The following is a 17,445-nucleotide window of genomic DNA, read 5'->3' on the forward strand; positions in this document are numbered from 1 at the left end:
GATGCACAGGAAGAGGAACAAAATATATGAAGATCAAAAGTAAACATTGCATTTGGAATGACCTTTCTAATGTGCTCTCTCTCAGCTCTGTAGGCCATCAGCCAAGGCCTACATAACTTTTCTGGCAGCAAGCGGGTAGGAAAAAAATCAAAATCCATTTTTTTCCTTTCTTAAGGAATTCCTTAAGGGCACTATGGAAACAATTCTCACTGGCCTGTCTACCACAGTTAAGAGTCACCTAGCATCCCTGGCTGCCAGCTATTATAACACTAAGCATAGAGAATCAATATGTCCCTTTTCTGCCGTGATGTTCAGGGATGTCCCTGAATTCACCTCAAAATATTTCCTCTCTACTCTCCATCCCCCACCACCCCATACCAAATACTGGAATACTTAAAGTGGAAAGAAATGTCAAGAGACACTACCAAGGTTGGTGTGCCCAAAATATGACCTACTGTGCATTTTTTTTCTCGTGTCTGTTTTCCAAGCCCATAGAGGGTTAGTGTGTTGTTTGTATCTTCAGTACTCTTTATTTTCCAGGAATAAAAGATTAGTACCAGCAAGAGAGCACAAATAAGCAACAAAACACTGTGTGAATGGGATGAAGATACATATATGTTGGTAAGGAAATAATTTTGGCTCATAGCTGCCAAGAAATAACAAAAAATGAAAAATTCTGGAATTAAACTGGAGGGGGGTATTCAAATGAATTTTGAGGGGAAATGCTTTTTTTCTTCATCACAGATAGCCCACTGGCAATATTTCAAGCCTATTGGTAAACTTTTCAAGTATCACTTGAATAAAGAAAAGCAGATTTAAAGCCAGTATTTTGATCATTTTGATCCTGCCAATCTGCTTTTTGTTCTAGATGTCCCTATATCTATGATCATCATCCTTAATTTCTAGCTTACCTTGCAAAAATTCAACTAATTTATTTTACTTTGAAAATATCATTTCCATTTTTGGAGACTAGAATACCAAAAAACTGTAATGCCATACATGGCCTTGCTCTTGCAAACATGTGGGTAACTTTACTCACACAACTCAAGTCAAAGTTTGCATGATCAGGGTCATGCTGACTGTTTCCAATGGTAAAACGCAAAGGGACAGACTGTGACCTTCTTATTCACAGTAATGAGCTCTTACTCACAGGAACTGTCTCATTCATTTCAGTGCTGTCAGCCAAGTTCCTAGTGGACAGGTGTCCACATTACAGAAAACCTTACCACAGCTGGGAATGGTTGTCACTTTTCTTGTAAGACTCATCAGAAAGGCCAAGATCTGAACAGGGGTCCAAAGCATCCACAGAGGATGTAGGAGCAATTGGGCCTTTGTGAGTAACTTCCCGTTAACACTGTAGGTATAGCAACATTGCAATCAGAGGTGTGACTGCAGCTGTTGTAGACATACCCAAGCTAGCTTTGATCTAGCTAGCTCAAACAACAATAACGGTGAAACCTCAGCAGCACAGGGTAGCCACTCAAGTACATATCCAGGATCCTGGGTGGACTTGTATCGTTAAAGTCTCATTGACATCCATTCCAAATAAATACATCACAATCAACTTCACTACCATAATTTTAATTACTTTTTAGTGTTTCACATACATATACAAAAATCTAAAATGATTTGCAGTGCTAGATGGGATAGATCATTCCCTTACAAACTGTGAAAGTGCCTATATGTGGTTATTTGTTATATTGTATATCTTCTCTAGAATGCAGGAATGATTCTGTAAAGTATGTTGGTATTGTCCAGCACTCTTTCATAGATTAGGAAATTTTAGGCCTCAAACTAACAAAACAGGTAGGCCCAGTGGCTTCAGTGGGTTTCAACAACTGAGATTTCACAACAAATGCTTAGGTTTCTAACCAATAACTTTGCAAATTAGACAGACATATTGGTTTGGTAACAATAACAATGTGAGAGACATAACTTCAAAGCAGATTAGAGTTGCAGAACTGATTGCACTAACAAGCAGACTGGATCAGGTGTGTCCCATTAATCTTCAGATTCATCAGCTGTCTCTTCTCAGCCACAGGAATCAACTAAATGGTGACGCACGTCCAATAAATCATCTGCAGAGCGAGTAAAGCAGCAAGATTTTCACTTTATACAAGTCGTTCATTTAATGAAGTGCCTTCAAATTTGGAGATAATTGTTCCTTCCAAAAAAGCAATTTTTGCACTCCCCCTTTTATAAACATAAAGGGCTAAATGACTAATTGTGTTGGATTATTTCCACATGCACCAAAATATTGTTGTGCACTAGTTCTACTTTGCAGTCATGGATAAAATTTTTCTAAACTGTGAAGTTCTGGACGGAACATATTTAAAAACTTTTCTGTGTTGAAACTGTGTCCCGCTGTACTGCTGTGAAATGAGTTGTAACTGTAGTATGGCCTTTCACAGGCATGATTTCATAGCATTGGCTGCTCACTACTTTTTTTATTCTTGAAACGTATCTCTAGATGTGACAGGGACTTATCTTCAAAATGCCTGAAAAGCTGCATCTTAATAAATGCCTCACACTGGTGTGGCAGACCTAGGTACTACAGTTTTCTAGATTTATTTTGAAAACGCTTTTCCAGTATTGATATTGGCCCATTTCTTACCTTCAGGCAATTTATTTGCCCTTTGTTGTTTATGTTTCCACCATAAGGGCTTCTTTCGTTTTCCAGATTACAAAGCAGAAGGACTTTTGGGCCCTGACTCTACAAACACCTATACATGTGAGTAACGAAAGAAAGAAAGAAAGACAGAAAGAAAGAAACTACTTTATACAGACTACTATTTAGGAGAGAAGATCACTAATTTGAAGGTGGGGGAAGGAGAGGAAGGAAAATTCTTTCCATTCTGTCCCACTAAAAAATACATCTACTGCAATGTTTCAGTGGGAGCTAACAGTGTGTCCAGAATTTTCCCTTAAAAGCCTATTAATTGCTTTCCAATATTGGCATCTGCATACTGATGAAAATTATAATATAAAATATAATATAATCTCTAAATATAAAAGTAGGATTTATAGGCCAGTTTTGTAGGTATAAACCCAATCCCTTTCTCTGCCAGAAAAACCACACACAGAAAAAACAAGATAAACCAGCTCTAATCTGCACCTAGTAGCAGCTTCTGAAAACCACATTGTGCTTAAACTATTTGTAATAAGCCAGGTACATCTCAGAATCTGCTGATCCCATTTAGATCTCAAGGTCGATTTGTATCAACATATCTGCTGCATACCAATAATATATACATCCTGGGAGACAAGTTCACAGAAATATTTTTCTTTTTCAAACTGAATATTAGATGGATAACATGTTAACTATGCCCCACTGCGTTGGTATTATCAGAAACCTGTTCACTGTTTATTTCACGGTAACCACAGTGGTGTACACATGACTGTGTGGTTACTGGAGCTGCTGCTAAAGACTCAGAATGAAGCAGTTGAAGTCTATAAAGCGGAAGAAATGTGTGTTGTGTGTTCAAAATCTTTCATGGCAGCATTTTCTTTTTATCAAGAAAAAAGAAAAAGCCTGTAAGACCAATCCTGAGATCTTTGAGCAAGCAAAATTCAGAGTGACGTCAATGGGGACTGGTATATGCGATTGAAAATAGTCTAAACACCAGAATAGAAGGGGGAAAGCCTACAAGCTTCAGAATGTGTTGATAATTGTATAAGTATTAAAGATGAAGAAAAGCCTGGATACCAAACTTCTGAGGGTCAGATTTTATATCCTGACTTGAGTTGAATAGCACCTTATGTCATTAGTATTTCCATTTAAATCAAGGGGATTACCTGTAGAGTAAGGCATTGCTTATTCTGAGGAAGGGTATCTCAATCTGGCCCTTAGGGGATTTCATCCATATACTTTAGACAGGAACAGGAACTCTCATATCACAAAGACAGTTTGGCAAAGGATAACTGGGTGGAAAACTAATCAATAAAATGGATTAATAGAAAGAGCTGCCTGCTAAGGTTTTGGCGCATATATAATAATTAATTAAGCCCTACTACTGTATTTCTATTCACTGCACTCTGTGGTAGTTTTGCCTGGGAAGAGACTTAGCACTATATTTTAAGATGCAAAGCACTATTACAGGGCCAGATCCTCAGCTGTTTAACTATGCCATTTTATGCCATCTGAGGATTTGGCCCTTTATATGGCCCTCAATTATTACAGTTATCTAAAAACATATCATTAACCTTTCTAAGGCTTGTGGCGGGGGGGGGCTGGAGGCAGCTGTGTTGCTGGTTTTGTCAGAGCAACTCTTTACAATGACAATTCACTACTGTTGGCAGTTTATGTGGTCTGCTTTTGCTTAGTCTAGGTTTGAGACTACAGGTAGTTTCAGACTTTTCTATCAGCCTGTTTTGTGAAAGCGACTGCGTCGCTTTCACAGATTGAAACACACACCGTTTATGACTATGAAAGCAAAGATCCATTTCCCCAGCATGTGATAGACTAGAGTCAACATGATCCTCAACTCAGCAGTAGGCAAAAGCCTATCTGAAGAAATGATTAAAGTCACTTCATGGTTTCCTGCAGCTGTCATACGAGCAGACTCACCCTGTAGTCAGCTGGGCAACTGTCTTTTTCTCTGAGGTCTACAGATAGCAGCTTTCTCTTGAAGCATATTTGCCGCCTGTATACCAGACACATCAGGCATCTTTGCCATCTCAACAGTGTCAGCTCAAATGACTTCCTAAGCAGTTCCTTTTCTGCCAGCTCTAAAAGATTGATTTGTTTGCTCATCCAAACTTACTAAACTAGCTAATTTTGGCAGTGAGTCAGGAAACACACTAGATTTCTTTAATAGCTTCTTCCATGTGAAATCATGTGATGAACAGGCATTAGGCTTGCACAAATCTGTCTGTGTTCACTGGAAAGAAATAACTGTTTCTAGAGTAACACTAATGGGATCCACAGTGACATGTAGCCCATGAACAGCACTATATTGACCTGTTAACTATTCTTTATGTTTGCTTATCAGAGTCCATTCCGTTCTTGTGCTTCCCTTAAATCATACAAACCACAGATGTTAGAGGAGGAGAGGGAGATAGACAGTGACCCCAAAAGGAGTAAATTATCCTTCCACTTTCTATAGATTTGCAGAGGTCTACAAAAACAAATAGTGAGATAAGAGAAGTAGTGTGTGTAAACAAAAAAAGGGAGGGCCTATGAAGGAGTGACTATGCTCCAGCAAACTGCCACTCGTTGCAGATGCACCGCCATAACATCAATTTACACAGAATAGAAAACCCCCTGCTTAGACACAAAGGTCCTTTATTCCATAGAACACTATAGAGGATTGTTAATGCATCTTGGAGTCCATAATCTCAACAATTATAGCTGAATACCCAGCCTTTCTTCCTGCCACACAGTACTGTGCTTTGCCTGAGCAATGGGTGAGATTATTTCACTGTACGCCCTATTGAGATAGGTAGGTGGCATACAGTCCACAGATGGAAAATGTGAGAATGTGGTCTGGCTTACTTAAAATATAAGCACTGAAAAATTCAGATGTTTTATTAGAAGTTCATTTAAATTTCCCCTTTTGCAAGTCTCTTTCTCTCTCTTTGCCCTGCCTCCTTAATATTCCCTGGCTCCTCCTCCCTATGACAGGTTCCCAGCAACCTGCGAACGCCCACTGCTCCCCTCACGCTCCGCCCTTTGAGTTTCCTAACATCTGCACAAATCACCCAGACTTTGACATTAAGTTTCAGGGCCCATCAGCTTTGGCAGCCTTTCAGCAGAGATTGGATTCCAGGCGGAATATAAATATTGCATGCCAGACCACATAAATTTCCATTCAGAATAACACTCGGCCACCATAGAGAGGCCGCCCCAGCTGGCTGCACTACCATTTTAATAGCAGGGGTACGTGTGTATGGGTGAAGCGGGAAGGCTATGCCAACCAACACTGAAACTAAAAGAAAGGTTGGTTCAGATCAAGAATAGGACAGAGGTTCAGACCAGTTCCTATTCTGGTCCCACGTTTAAACAAGGATCATGTTTCACTTGCTGTACTGTTAGCTCTATACAGCTGCACCAACACCAATGACAAGCCACAAAAATTGCATGGAATCTAGCAACATTTTCTCAACTAAGTTCTTCAGTCAAGTGAGTTTCATAGCAAGGGGACAAAAGGAGTTTTTAGTAACAAGCTTATTTTGAGTACCTCGGGGCTACTGAAAGAACCATGCTAGCAATGACTTTGCTGCTGCAGTTATTACCTCGCAAAGGATTTCCTTGTTTGCATTGGCTGAAAATGTGGAGCCACGTCATCAGCTGGTGTAAATGGGCACAGCTCCAGCGTACAACCACGTTATAGACCCGTTTTAACCTGTGTAGGGGGTGATAATAATGTTTTAAGACCGTGTCTTGACAAAGAGTTGTGTGCAACACTGTCCTTTTGGAAATGCAGATAAGCTCTAATATTACTGTGCCCATGGTATGGGGCCTGATTACTTCTTACTTGTTCTCTAGTTTTGAGTGTTCTTTGGACTCCTGCTGTCATGATTCTGGGCAGAAGGAACTCAAGATCCCTTCAGTTATTTATCAGTGAAATTCTAGATGAAAATAAATCAAAAAAGGCCTCAAAGGTTAATAGTGTTATGTTGGGGATTGGGTGAAGCCTCATGGAAACTGGTGGGTATGACAGCTACCCTTCCTATAAGAAGCAGTTAAGATCCTTTTGGAGCAAGTTACTAAAACAATGGGAGCCACTGCCCAAAACTCAGACAACATGCAAGGCCAGTCAGGAGCTGAGCTATGGGGGGAGAGGGCTTTCACTGGGGGCTGAATACAAACACAGAGGGCTGGGTATTGTTTCAGTTTTACTATGTGATAGAGAATAGACACAGCCAGAAACACCAACTAAGCAGATCAAGAAGGCAACAGAAAGCCAAAGGCATAGAGGTTAACAGTATTTGGGATCATATACAACATGGTTTTACAAAAGGTAGATCATGCCAGACCAACCTGATCTCTTTCTTTAAGAAGATAACAGATTTTTGAGACAAAAGAAATGCAGTAGATCTAATCTACCTGGATTTCAGTAAGGCATTTGAATAGTTCCACATGGGAAATTATTAGTTAAATTGGAGAAGATGGGGATTAATATGAGACTTGAGAGGTGGATAAGGAACTGGTTAAAGGATAGACTACAACAGGTCATACTGAAGGGTGAATAGTCAGGCTGGAGGGAGGTAACTAGTGGAGTTCCTCTTGGGACCAATCTTATTTAACATTGTTATTACCGACCTTGGCATAAAAAGTGGGCATGGGTTAATAAACTCTGCGGATGACACAAAGGTGGGAGCTATTGCCAATACAGAGGAGGACCGGAATATCATGCAAGAAAATCTGGATGACCTTGAAAACTGGATTAATAGAAATTGGATTCAATTTAATAGTGCAAAGTCTTGCACTTGGGCACTAACAACAAGATTTTTTTGCTATAAAATAGGGATTTATTCCTAGTCATTCCAAATTCTGTGGTGCTTTTTATAAATGTGCTAACCACAAACTCCAACTCAAATAATTGCATTCTGGTTACCTAAATTTCCCCTTCAGTTTCTCTTAGGAAAGTTATTCTTCATACCTATTCTAAACTGTTGTATAGAGCTTCTCTACACAGTAGAAAACAGTCACCAGAGGATATGAAATAATCTCTGCATATAGCAGAGCTGGTTGAAAATCAGAATTTTCATTCTGCAGGAAACACAGCTATTTCAACATTTGTTTTCATCCCAAACTGGGACAAGAAGTCAAAAATTTCAATTTTTTTCATGGAATGGAAAGTTCTGAAAAATTTCAATTCAGAAATGTTTAAACATTTGGTTTTGCCTAAGCTGCCTCAGTGCCTGATGAGAGCTGTAGTTCAGGTGCTTCATACCCCATTCTCCTCTCAGGGCTGGGCTCCCCAACCAGATTATATTTCCCATGATATGTTTGAGTTATGGGACTCCTAGGAGGCATTATGGAAGTTCAGCCAGAGATCATACCACAGTGCATCCTGAGAAGTCATGGCACCTGAACACCAAATCCCGTGAGGCACTGCAGCAGCTCAGGCAGACACAGATTAGTGTCATATTGACTCAGAATGAAACGTTTTGATTTGGTTCAACACACCAACATGTTTCATTATGAGACAATATGATTCAAAATGAAATATTTCATTTAGATTTTATCAGTGGAAATTTGAAAAATATCAGCAAAATCAAATTTTCCTATGGAAAATGTTCACTTTGTGGAAACTGCATTTTCCATCAAAAAGTGGACTACTCCTGACCAGCGCTAGTGTATAGTTAGCACATCAGTTTGATAAGGGCCTAGTGCTGTGTGATACTGAGCGGCAGAGCCAGATTAATCCATCAGTGGGCGCTCGGCAAAATACACTTACGGACTCATGAACAACAACAAAGAGACATACAGTATATTCACTGCAGCTTAGCTGCCATGCTGTGGATCTGCCCGGCTGGCTGCACATCCCAGTGCTGCTCAGGGCCCTACTCATCATGATGGGAGTCACAACACACCCACTCAAATTTGGCCCGGGGCCCCCCTCCATCATGACATGGGCCAGGCCAAATCTGAATGAGTGACATTGCACCTCCCCATCATGGTGAGCAGTGCCACAAGAAGCAGCAAGAGGCACAGCCAGTCCTGGCAGATCCACAGCATGCCCAGCCCAGCCACGGTGAGTATACTGTGCAGCTGTTTGTTTGCCTATGTATTAATCTGGCCCAGCTGTAGTTTACAATGGCTTCAGAGGAAACTGAGGGCACTTAGAACCAAGGTACTTTGAGATGAGAGGCCCCATATAAATACAATATTGTCATCTGTCAGTGCTGTCAAACATCCTAGCTGTTTTTGGTAGTGAATGGGACCTGGATAACTGACGGGGGTTCATTCTGGGTAAGACCAAAGCAATAGTAGTACATTCAGAGAAACAGTCAGAAGAGAAGGCAAGGATTAGGTCTGTCCCTTGAACTGAGGATGAATGCTTGCCATTTGTCACTCGAATTCACAATTCCATTTAGGGATGTGGTTGAATCCCCAGCTGCAGTTAGATTATCAGAGAGCAACAGTACCCACGAGTTTTCCAAAATTTAATTGTGTAAGTCATACAGTCTAGCCTTAAATAAATAAAATTAATCATGAGATTAAAATAATAAATAGGACAAGTGAGTTCCATTACCTTAAACGTAGAGTCTCTGATGCCTGGTGGAAAACAAGGCAAAATATTCTATTTCAAAATAATTCCGCTGATGTGTCATATTTTATGTCGTTCTCTTTCTTGCTTCATTAGACATGTGGATGAAAATAAGAACTTTGATTCTTAAGCATGAATATCTTCCCTTTTTGCTACCCTTCCACCAACATTACACCCCTCTCTGACACTCCAATAATCACCAGAGTAGCCAGTTTCGATTACACGAACACAAACATTATGACTTTGGGTGGGGAATAAACAATTTTAGCAGACGAACCCTGAAGAAACAAAGATCCTGTTTTCTCACAACAGTCATTAGTAATAAAGTAAAGGGGGTGACAAATGCAGGAACATATTGCATTGATTATAAGCAAAATTCTTTCTAAATCAAATGTTTTGCAAAGTTTTCTATGAGCTTGCAGCAGCTCTCTCTGACTCCAGTTTTAACTTGTACAAAGTGTCCACATTTTACTGACACTACACAGATTCTGCCTGGTGTCACTGTAGTGTAAAGAGTAGAAAATACAACATATTATCAGCCAAAGTGCCTAGAGATCTTGCACATGGATGGGCTTGTTCTCGGGAAGAATTACTACCACTATCTTCCTTTGCAGTTTACACCAGGAAGGCAGAGTGGCCCAGCTTTGAATTACACAGGAGCACCATATAAGCTCCCAGGGCAAAAAATGTCAAGGGGAGGTACCAAATCAGTGTTCTCCTTACCTGCATTCATCATATCCCCTTCCTGACCACTTCATCAGCTTCATTGACTTTCTATGGCCCCACAGCTGCAAACCCATGCCCTCCTGGATTTTCCACTGCCATTGCCCTCTGCCACAGTCCATACCTACAAAAGTCAGGGTATCCCCAGATGTGAATCTGTATCTGTAAACTATCACCCACAATCATCCCACACACACTGCTCTGCTCCTACACTGTAATACCTATGCCTGGATTTAGAATAAATGCTCATAATGAAACCTGGTTTCACTGCTAACCTGAAACTCCTGCCATGTTCACCAAAAGGTGATCTGATCGTCCAATCAGCTAAGGCTGAGTTTCCAGTAAATTAGGATAATTTGTGTTTTTAAGCAGAAGCCATGAGAAGCTAAGTGATTTTTACATGGGTTGGATCCCAAGCCAAGCAAAAACCCAGCAGTCTCATCTTTGGCTTTGATTTCAAGGGATTGTGCGAACCGAAAACTCAAAGCAAAATGCAAAAACCCCCAAGCTAAAAGGAGAAAAGGCTTGCTTGCTAATTCAGATCACCAAGATCCACAGTTTTACTCTAGAACCTATAAATCACACTCCCTGTCTACTCATCTCATCAGACCACATCAAGTCACAGCACCTGTTAAGTTGTTCACCTGCTTGTACATAGGCCCCAATCCAACAAAGCATTTTAGTACATAAGAAATCCCATTTAAATCAGTAATCTTGGGTTTGTTCAAACAAAATCACGGCTAAAAAGAGTGATTCTATTCGTTTCTGGTTAGCAAGACTATCTCCCTGCGGTTGGGTTACATGGTTCATCTTTAAACAGGCTGCTACGTCTGAGTGCAATAACAGAAATATTAATTTGCCTTCTGCTAATCTGGACAAAACAGCAACTCTTTGTCTATCTAGTTTCCAGTAATAATTTTGCTCCCAGCACATGTGTTTACTGCCGCTGTTTGATCAGTTTAATGACTTCTTGTATAAGCTTTCCAAGGCTATTATTACTCTTACTTGGTGTGTGGAAAAGGCAAAGACTCATTAAATGGCCTGCATTCCTAGAGTCAGTTGCCTTTAGGCAGGAGTGCTCCTGATTTTCAACTCTGGCAACAATAGCCAGTACTGCAAAAATAGAATAGCTTGCAATTGCAGTGCAGCAGATTGGCTGGCTAACTTAGGCCAAGAGAAATGCAGTTTGTTATTATAACCTCAATGATAGTTGCCTATGCCTGTTCAAATCTCCAGAAGAGGAATTTATATAGATACTGATAACTGGCCAAATAGACTCTACCTTCAGTAATGGGATAAACTCATATTATTATTGCAGTTCTGTGTATAATAAAGATGGAAGATCTTTTTAGTAACATACTGGAAATCATTACAGCAACAGTCCAAAAACAATTGCCAGTGGGTAGTGTGCTGTCAACTCCTCTCAGTTCATTGCTTCATCATTTCACATCATTCATGACCAACAGGAATGATTTCTTCTTCCTCAACATTGCAGCAGTTTAGTTTCCATGCTCATTAATGTCTGGTGCCTCTTACAATTACAGTTCCCAGCAAATCCAAAGTCATAAAACATCCTAACATCTGTGAAATTCTATATTTACCATGACCATGTGGTACTGAACTCTTATCGTATGTTAAATCTGTTAAACCTAGGTTGTGAAATGATACAACATACTTGGCCCTGGAAACACCAGAGACTGATGAAGATGGGATGTCCCATTTGCTAAGAAAACAGAAACAAAATTAATCCTGTATTGGCAGGAGAACGAGCTAGGAAACATAATTAGAGAGCAGCCTAATCTGCAAAGTTTAGATTCACACTTCCCCAAGTCTGTGGTTCTGAAGTCCGGTTCAGCTTGGAACCCGATGCAAATGTTGGGACTGTTTAGATCATAGTTAAGGCACAGACCCCTATCTGAACCTATTAGGTCTTTTCTACCTCTTAAATTCTATGTTTTTACCAATTATTTCATGTTGTTACAGTGCCATTCATTTTTATCATTAACATTTAATAGACAAGACATTTGAATAAAGGGATGTGTAGATATCAAAGCATCCAGCTACTGTGCCTTCCCTGCCATGTGCTTGCCCATGCTGACCTACCATGCTGAAATCATACTGGGACGTATCATCTGGCTGGTTCTACCAATGATGTTAGATGACTCAGCATTTTTCAGCACTGTAATGTCCTTCTGGAAACAGCATTGTAAAATACAGCAATGATTGCTGTATATGCTCTTTAGGGCAGACAAAGGCAAAAGAATGAAAAATATCTCTCAACTATGTGTGGGTTATTCATAGCCTCTAGGTTCAGAGATATTTGAATTTCACGTTTCTACTTTAAGGGTCTCATAAATTTTTTATGGTCTAACTGCCTGTGAGAAATGTATGTGTTATCACCTACAAATGGAGAAATTGGCCATTTTTGCCATGCAAACTCAATTAAATCTCCCACATTTTTGTTTGGTTTAGATTGGACCCCATTGGATGAATTACATTGTATCTAGTGCACTATACTCCTCTTTGAGTACTTACAATAGTTTTGTCTGACGGGCCTGTTCAATTTGTTCCCTGAAACTCCCAACTCTGCCTCAGATGTATTCCTCTTGCAAATTGAGCCAAGTTTATACCCACAAATGGAAGAAGAGTATATTGAATATACTGAAATGGAAAAAAGAGCATAACATGTCATTTTTACTCTCTTGAGCCAAACCAGAATAACATGGGGTCTTTAAAAGCAGTGTGCTATTACCTGATTTTGATCACTCAACAACAGTATTCTTCTTTCTGGAGCACCAAGGACATTTTAAAAACAATTGCAGCACAAAAGATAGATCAGCACAGAAAGGCAGCTGAGACAAGAAATTTGCCTGAATATCACAAACACCTATCTGTTTCACAATAGTGTAAAAGGCACCCTTTATGCATACTCTGCCCATTGGCACTGACAATGGATGTAATTGATTTATATATTTATTTAGATTTCATACTTACACAAACTCTACACAAAAGGGACAATAAGAAAAAAGTGCTTTTTTGTTCCATAGACATTCTGTTAGTCATTATACAACGTGACTATGCAGTGCAATGATTCTTTGACTGCAATGATTTTACCGAAAGAACTGCCCTAAAACTATAATGGACTGGATGATTATTTAATGTATTTTGGATAGAAATCTTGACAAGTTAACCTAGCCACTCCTATGAAACCTCTCCTTCCAGACTCAGCTGTGCTCAGGAAGTCCAGTCACATGAAATTTTGAAGTAACTGAACTGATTCAAAACTCAGAACAGGTTCAAGCCAGTTTTTAGTGAATCCAAGCTGGTTTACTGATGCTTATTAAAAACAAAATTACATTTTAATGGGAGGGAAATAGTAAATTTCAATACTCATTACAGAGGGACGGTCCAATACTGTGGGGGAAAAGATTTAATTATTTTCAGTTATTTTTTAAATAAAATAATCACTTTTCATGAATACGGTTATAATTAAGTCCCTTTATTTTCTGAAAAATTCCTTTCATTTAAAAATGTAACAAAACTATATTTAAAATCCCAAACAATATCCAACACCAAAGGATAAGGGGACAAATTCAGAGTGTATATATGAAGGTAAGTTACAGGTCAAATAGAGCAAATATAAATACATTTATTTTACATGCTAAGGCAGACCTTTTTTATTGCCATCCTGGCTTTTTAAGAACAAAAAAACAAAACAAAAAAAACATACCCTCTTAGTGATTGATTTGCCTGCTTCAACCCTGCCCTTCCACCCCACTTTGTGTGTTAAACCAACTTATCATCATTCACACCCCCCTACTCTGACCTACTAACTTGTCCTATATACCACACCCTCAGGTGCAGTTGCTGAGCAGAGCTGTAGAAATTATTGCACTTTGTGTGCATGTGGTTGCAGATTCACATACCAGCAAGTCTGTTTCAGGAGTGGTGACCATCCTCTTACCATATGACCTCAAGTTGGCCCAGGATGTGTGGCTATAGAAGATACTTGTGTTGAGAAGCACAAGGTTGAAAGCAGAGTGCCTTGTAATGAAGCAGAGGGTATCCAATAGAGCCACCCACTATTATGTGTTATATAACTCAAGGTGGAGTGAAAAGGAAGTTGTGAGTGTGTATGGTCATCGCTAATGAATGAAAAGAAATATGCTGCCCTGAGGCACACGTTCTTACAATTCCCAAAGCAGTTGTTCTGAGGGCATCTTTGACTATAAACTTGTAGGCATTAGTTGCCATTATTACAAAACTAGTATGATTTATTTATTGGTCTGATTTCCCATATGTATATCAGGAATGTGTGTTCACAACAATGTGCAAGCACACATCAAAAAATCCCCCTTCTTGTCAAAGCATCTGATCTTTTTACAGCAGAAAAAAGGCTAAACAGAGAGGGAGCTATTTTTAGTGTTCCTGAAGGAGTTTCTTCCAAATGTTCACACAGCTCTAGGATGAATAAATCACATCTCTGAATGCTCACTTTTGAATAGAGGACAAAATGAATGACTCCAGACTTCAGCCTCACCTATACCCGGTGGAATACTGCATCCTCTGCACCAGAATAATGCATCTGATCAAAAATGGCTTGTTTCTCAGCTAAGGGACACACCAGCGTAATTTACTATTTCCCTTTAAAAATCTGATACAGAATAAATCTGAGCTGGTGGAGGAAGTATGCTTTTAAAGTCTAGCCTGATATTGTGTCACCTGTTTCCTGGAGCTTCCTTCCTGTAGATTCAATAGCTAATTTTGCACCATTGTGCTGATGAAGTGGACAGAGCAAGAAGAGAGGAAAATACCCAGAGGAGTGTTAACAAAAGTTACATAAAATGAGTCAAGAAGTTGATTTTGGTTTCATTGGCTTGCAAACCACTTACACTTCTGCATCCCAAAGGAAAGCAAAGATTGCTTTGTAAATAATAACTTTATAATCATTCACATTTTCCATCTATAGAGCACTTCCATTTATCATACTGCTAAAGATCTCAAAGCAATATGTGAAATTAGTGCCAAATTCCCTCTTGTCAGTGGTGGGAGATATAAAGTAAGTCTTCCTGTGTCTACAAAGTTCCCTGGATCCTAGAAGGTTCATCCCAAAGCAGAGCAGGTAAAGGAAAATTCTTACCATCCTCACCCTCCATTGGGTTTCTTCCTGGGGGGCAACAGAAGTGGTGTTCTACAGGAGCTGTACCTGCAGAAAGTGCATTGAATCAGTACACCCCCTGACACCTTAGCCATGCTCTTCTCAGCCAAGGCAACGTTTGGGCTGCACTGCTTCCCATGGCCCCCAGTGGGGAGATAAAGGGAAGCTGTGGCTATGACTACCCGTGCCCATCTAGCAGGGGGTTATGCCACCAATAAACCTGAGCTGAATCTATCCCTGAAACTAGTCTCTAGAGAGGGGTTACAAATGAGATTTTTCAAAAGCCCTCAGCCAATAAAAAAAGCACTGACTTCAATGGAAGCAGCGTTACAGCAGCCCAGGGTGCCTCTGAAAACCCCATCCATGAATTAACTGATATATAACTAAATAGGCGTGCATGGACACACACACATTAAATGCATCATTTCACCCTGTACTGAAATCCAGCCACCTCTGGGGGGAAACGTGGCTCCTTGATTAACAGCACACAACAACCACAAGCTTTACTGTACACTTTTCTTATGGGAAGTGCCATGGGATCTTTAATGACTGAAACAATCAGGTCTTGGTGTTATATCTCATTGAAAAACAGCACCTCCAGCCGCACAGTGACCACTAGCCCATGCTGGGGCATTAATTCAGATGTGCAGTCTGAAAAAGAGCCTTCTATTTCAATAAAGTGATTACATAACCCAGAAACAGCTGCGCCCATTTCTGGGGTAGTGTCCCCAGACAACATGAGTCTGTAATCACTAAATTACACATACAGTTAAGACTATGTTGTGAATGCAAAGGAGATGTGCAAACAGAGCTGTGTGATGCAACACATTTTGCTTTGTGAATAACTCATATCCAGGAACTCCAGTTTCTAAAACACCTTCTGCTTTAGCAAAGACACAAAAAGATGATATTTTTCACTGTTCTTGCCCATGACGAAAATGTTCTTTGCATAGTTCAGTCTGTGAGTTACGTACATTTTCTCCATTTCACTTTTCTGGCTGAGTTGCCGGAGGGGCTGCTTTGTGAAAACAGGCACTTATGCTTTTCATTACAGACGGCATTCTTTCTGTACGTGCCAGTGGATGCCTCACTGCTGGTGTGACTAATTAATAAAACTCCTAATAGTATATGGTGCAGGCTCTTTTGTCTGCCAACTAGTGGGCAGACTAGTGCAGGCTTAACCAATTAGCAGAGTTTCCCCCTGTGACGCACTCTATATAGGGAGTGTGAATATAATGTAACTAAAATATGCTTCATGCAAAAGGTCTCTTGTAAGGTATCATTACAAAGCTTATAATCTACTGAGTGCGGTCACCCTATTTGTATAAATGTATCACTCTTGTATCTGAAACTAGAAATATGAAATATAACTCTGAGGGCCTATTGTAGTTATGCAAAGTGTGGGCCATTAATGGTGGTCTGGAATCTTGATGGCTCCCATCAACCAGGACAATTGACTGTGGATGACTCTGTTTGCAGGCAGGCCTTCCTGTGTGTCAGGCTGGGAGGAATGAAGGCTTGGGGTCTCACAGGACGTGACCATGTCACCTGAACTGGAATCCATCTTTAACCTGGTGCTTTTCCACCGAGAAGGAGGGGTGGGAACCCAGAGGGACAAAGGATTCCCACCTTAGGCAAAAGATATATAAGTGGGAGATATAGAACAAGGGAGGCAGCCATCATGAGGAAACCCCTAGCTACCACCTGAGCTGGAACAAGGGCTGTACCAGGGGAAAGGATTGTGCCCAGACCAGGAAGGTGTCCCGCTCCAGTTTGTGAAAGAAACTTATTGAAACATCTCTAAGGGTGAGATTTAATCTGTTTTCAGTTTTTATTACTGTACTAGACTTAGACTGGCGTGTTTTATTTTATTTTGCTTGGTAATTCACTTTGTTCTGTCTGTTACTACTTGGACCCACTTAAAGCATACTTTCTATATTTAATAAAATCACTTTTTACTTATTAATTAACCCAGAGTATGTATTAATACTTGGGGGGAGGGGGCAAACAGCTGTGCATATCTCTCTATCAGTGTTATAGGAGAGAGAACAATTTATGAGTTTACCCTGTAGGTAAAACAGATTTATTTAGGGTTTGGACCCCATTGGGGGTTGGGCATCTGAGTGTTAAAGACAGGTACACTTCTGTAAGCTGCTTTCAGTTAACAGCTGTTAGGGGACGTGGTTCAGACTTGCAACAGGCTAGCGGGTCTGGCTCAAACCAGGCAGGGCACTGAAGTCCTGGACAGGAAAGCAGGGGCAGAAGTAATCTTGGCACATCAGGTGGCAGCTCCCAGCGGGTTTCTGTGATCCAACCCGTCACACCCCCATACAATGGCTAAGTGTG

At 40.2% G+C, this 17,445-nt stretch overlaps 1 long non-coding RNA gene across 1 annotated transcript; it reads right to left on the reverse strand.

The window, feature by feature from the left end:
• Positions 1 to 1,548: 1,548 nt before the first annotated feature.
• On the reverse strand, positions 1,549 to 16,402 carry LOC114020050. The gene is made up of 5 exons (XR_005224895.2): positions 12,477 to 16,402; positions 9,942 to 10,065; positions 9,204 to 9,305; positions 6,235 to 6,344; positions 1,549 to 2,078 (listed from the first exon to the last, which is right to left on the reverse strand). It is a non-coding gene; the product is annotated as an uncharacterized LOC114020050 (long non-coding RNA).
• Between the last annotated feature and the right edge of the window lie 1,043 nt (positions 16,403 to 17,445).

Source organism: Chelonia mydas, chromosome 3 (assembly GCF_015237465.2).
Source record: "Chelonia mydas isolate rCheMyd1 chromosome 3, rCheMyd1.pri.v2, whole genome shotgun sequence".
In the NCBI taxonomy this organism is placed as follows: Eukaryota; Metazoa; Chordata; order Testudines; family Cheloniidae; genus Chelonia; species Chelonia mydas.